Source organism: Atta colombica, unplaced genomic scaffold (assembly GCF_001594045.1).
Source record: "Atta colombica isolate Treedump-2 unplaced genomic scaffold, Acol1.0 scaffold261, whole genome shotgun sequence".
NCBI lineage: Eukaryota > Metazoa > Arthropoda > Insecta > Hymenoptera > Formicidae > Atta > Atta colombica.
The window spans coordinates 801,016-806,183 of NW_017259361.1; positions in this window are offsets into that span (position 1 = coordinate 801,016).

Consider the following 5,168-nt stretch of genomic DNA (forward strand, 5'->3'; position numbering starts at 1 on the left):
GAACACGCGCACACACACGCGCACGCACACACGCACACATACACACACACACACACACACACACACACACAGAGCAATACATTACGTGCGCGTACACACGAATGTAACTCTCTAACACGCTATCTTATATTAATCGTACTGTAACTCATACGAAATACATAACCCTGTGTATATATATATAATGCAGTGTTCTTACCGTAGTTAAACTTGCGAAAGAAGAAGCCAGGAATTTGTGCGATATCAAAGCGCAAGCTATGTATTTAATTTATTTCGTATACATCCGGTAAAAAAGTCTATTTATAATTAATTATATATAATTACATATAAAATATGTCCATATATCTCTATTCATATATATGCGTGCGTGCGTGCGTGCGTGCGTGCGTGCGTGCGTGCGTGCGTGCGTGCGTGTGTGTGTGTGTGTGTGTGTGTGTGTGTGTGTGTGTGTGTGTGTGTGTGTGTGTAGGAAAACTGATAAGAATAATTAAAAAATAATTAGAAAAAACTTCTGCATTATATATCTTTACAAAAGGTAAAATTGCGATTATGCAATATTTTATATATGTATAATAACATATAATTTTATATATTATTATACATATGATGACAATTTTTTCTCATTTTTTTTTTAAAACTCATTTAAAAAACAATCTTCCTCTACTTTTCAATTAATTTTCTTATCAATTTTCTCGTACGTAAAAACGAAGAGATTATGAGAAAAAAGAAGAAATATATATATGGACATACTTTATGTATATAGTATTATTATCTTTATTATGATATAGATTAATTTCAAATTTAATTTGAAATATAAGTATATAATTATTTTGTATTCTAAATCTCGCTTTGTTTAAAAGATATTGTCTTTTCAAGTTACAGAATACTATAGGGACAGATAATGTCGAAATAATTTAGATTTATTGTTTATATTGCTAATAATCAAAATATAATTATTAAATTTTTGTCTCAAAATAGAAGATAGTACAAGCATGCGAAAAAAAAGACATACAATCAGCCATTTGTGTCCTCATCGATAGTTGCAATGCTTATCTCGAGGCTAGAGACCACATTTTGAACAAAATGTTTAATAATTGCATTATTATTGTAAAATAACAAAGGGAGTAAACTTAGATTATTTTGACGTTATTCATTTCAATTTCAATTCTATAATTTAAGAAGTCAGTATCTCTCAAACGAAGTTTGTGAATAAAATTACAGATAAAAAAAATTTTTATTTTATTTGTTTTGAGATCCTAAATTCATATTTTAAGATTTAATCCAAGAACACTCTATACAATAGACTTTTTTAGTGGATGTATTAAACACACACACAAACGGACAGACACATAGACACACATATACATGTACACACTCGCGAAGTGAAGCGCGAGGCGACCATGTTTGTATATTTCAAAATCGTTATTAGTACCTGCCTGACTCATAAACCTGTGCCATACCAGAATTTTTTGTCTCCCTCGTTCTCCCTCTATTAATGTCCTTTTTCAGCTATCCCTTTTTCTCTCACTCCTTCCCTGCTGCGATCAGCTTTTAACGCGCAAAGTATTTTCTCTTGTACTTCTTTGCGGAAATTGATATATGTATGTGCAAGAAGCGTTTGCCGATTATAATTCAGCAAGGGCACTGACATTAGCAAAAAACACTTCGTCACTAAAATATATTAATATTGAGCTCAAATCGTGACGATAAAGTTTGAATTTGGCCAATACCTGCGAATTAAATTTCCTATGTACAATTTAAATACAGAGAACAAATCTGATCAAGACTGATATATTAGCGTTTATCGATGAGATCGCGATATTAAGTCTAAATGTTGTTGATAAATGATTATTAATGTCGATACAAAATCAGAGTTAATCGCACTGCAGTAAAAAATACGAGTTGATCTTCTATGCAAATTAAAAAAATATGCAATATGATGAAAAAGTATTTGAACTTTGCCTTATCATTTATTTAGTACAATTTCTTGAGAAACAAAAGAATTTAATAGCATGCGATAACAAGAGCTTCTTAGTGAATTTTTTTTTTTAACCTAAATAGTTCTTCAATTTTAATATTATATAAGAGATATAGTAGTAATCAAATTTCTCCAAGTATCAGCCGCATGTTCTCTTCAAATTTTGCTGTTTTAAGGTTCCTGAGTATTCATTTGTCATATTAAATTGTGACGTCATAAGAGAAATGTATCATAAATGACACGTTAATTTTCCTTACATTGTATTATATTTATTAATTAAAGACAATTTGGATAAAACGTAATAATGAGATCGCTATAAAAAACTTGAATCTTATTTGTCTTCAATTATAAATGGCAAAAAAAAATGAACATCTCATTTCTCGTTTATGATTCAATGTGACTGCGACTACTCAGGAGCCTTTAGCTTTTAATGATATGTGTATGACTCTAAATAAATTCTTATTAAATTTTTATAAATAACGAATTTATTTAGAATCGTATATATAAAAGCTTAATATTTCAAATTTTCGTTATTTCGTCCAATAATTGGATCATGTTCACTAATGCAGTTATCTTACAGTGTTATATAGAGTGTAACCGATACTGAATTTAAACCGATAACACGAATTTAAACAAATATTGGGAGTGTATAGGGGATCATAAAGTCCTTTAGAAATATGCTAATTTTGCATCATTTTGGAGAAAATTTTAAGAAAAAACAAACATAGTTTTCATTTTTGTACTTATTCATTACTTATTCATTCACACTTATTTATTCACATTGTCACTTGCTTAATGCAGATATTAGATCTATTCTTTTTAGCTACAGTTCTTGCATGATATATCTTTCTTCTTTTTCTCTCCACTTTGGAAAGAAAAAGATAAACCATCCAAGTTCAACTAAAAAAAACAGGTCTATTGTTTGAAATATTGGCCTCTCTTACAGCAATGCACGCATCGCATCTTGTACGAACAGCTCGTGTTGCAGCCAAACATTGATCTGGTCTCGATGTTCCTTTCAATTTACTATAAATGTTATGGCAAATAATAAGGAAGAAATTCAGAATTGGTATAAAGACCAATTTTATACAAAACGAAGAATGGAATAGAGAGAAAATGCTGCTACGAAAGAAAAACGCACGACAGATCGAAAAATCTGGATAAACATAACATTGTGACGATATCTGCCAATATAACTTTTTTCATTTCTTGTATCGTTGTTAGAGGAGGCAATATTATTAATTTCATTTCTCTTCAAACATAGATGAGGATATTAATCCGATATTCACTGGATGTCGATTGGTAGATTTACGTAGTCGCCGGCGAAATATGATGTAAGTGTTATGATGGGAGTTTTCCAGCAGAGGCACAAATCAACACAAGAATCCGTCCTTTGTTTCTTATTGATTATTGAACAAGGATAGACTCTTATGTATTAATTTGTGTCTCTTGCTGGAAAACTCCCATCATAACACTTACATCATATTTCGCCGGCGACTACGTAAATCTCCTCCAAAGTATTGGGTTGTCCGGAAAGTTCGTGCCGCAAAAGATTTAAATTTAATAAATGAAATTAAAAATTTAAATCTTCTGCGTTTCAATTCTCCTTCAAAATCGACACGAACTTTCCGGACAACACAATAACACTTCCGCTGGAATGCGCACAAAGAAACATGGATTAGTCTTATCTTTCATTTACCAATATGCTAAGAAATTTCTGTTGTAAACTTTCAATAATGATTCATCGATCCGGCACTCTTCTATTTAGAAATCGGCGCGCATATTCTAGTTATTGCGAAGCATTATCATTAAAATCATCCATGAAAATAATATTCCGCTTTGAAGAAATGATATACTGAAAAATTACATTATATCTTTTTTTTTGCGATTTTCTTTAAAACGAAGTAAAAATGATCTTTATCTCTAAAGATCTTTTTTCTTTAATTTATTGATTCCCTACACGCTCTCGAAGATTGGCCACTTAAATTCGGGACAATACCAACGTTTTTTTTTGTATCTTATTTCAAGGCAAATGAGAATTTTGAAGTGCATGCATTCGCGGCAGGGTAATGTTACTCCTATCTATTCCTATCGCTTACCTAAACGATAAAAATCTAATGATGATCACACATTGTATATACTGTGGGTTTATGGGAATGGCTCGCACGATGCACTCATTACAACTTACTCATTGTTTTTTTTAGTATGTTCGTTTCAAGCGGTTTTTTTTAAAAGGAATCTATATATATATATATATGTGTGTGTGTGTGTGTGTGTGTGTGTGTGTGTGTGTGTGTGTGTGTGCATGCGTGCGTGCGTGCGTGCGTGTGTGTGTGTGTATATATATGTATATAGAGCGCTACTCCCCTCCCCCCCTTTAATAAGCGAACATCTTAAAGACGTTATTACTTTTTGTCTATATCCTGCCCCCATGATTCATATTTTTTATTATAAGATCATAAGATGTAGATTATCTATAAAATGCTGTTTATATAGAGAAATAAATTGTTTAGTTCATAAGATTTTAAGATTTGCGAGTCAGAAAAAGAGAAAGTGTGAGAGAGAGAGAGAGAGAGAGAGAGAGAGAGAGAGAGGAAGAGAGTGAGAATGTGAGAGAGAAAGCAACACATCACCCGATATGTTATAGATTTACGGAAGGGATGCGAGAATGAAGAAGACTCTATTAGTCCTATCGTGAATGTACTATTAAAAAAAGATGTAATGAAAAGTTAAAAAGTATTCTTAAAGATCAATTGCATTGTATTCATTTCATTATGCAATTAAGCTGCGTCCGAGATTATGAATAGGCTATCATTTATGTCGAATTCATATGCGAACTGTAAAAGAAAGAGAAAAAAAGAGACGGGAGATCATCTTCTGGATCTCCCATCGCATTTTGCCATTTTACGATGAAATTAATTTCGAATTATTGTTACAAACGTAAAAGCTTCTATAATAAATTTACCTTGTAACTCTTCTCAATGTGCGATGTCACTTGCAAGCGTTGATTAAGGAAAAGAAGATCTCGAGAACCGTAATGTTTTGAAAAAGACATTTTTGAAGGTACTTTTCTTTTTCTATCTAAAGTCTTGAGGAAATGAAACGCGCGCACGTAACAATATTTACAATATATGTGTTTATATATTTATATATATATATATATATATATATATACATACATACATATATATAC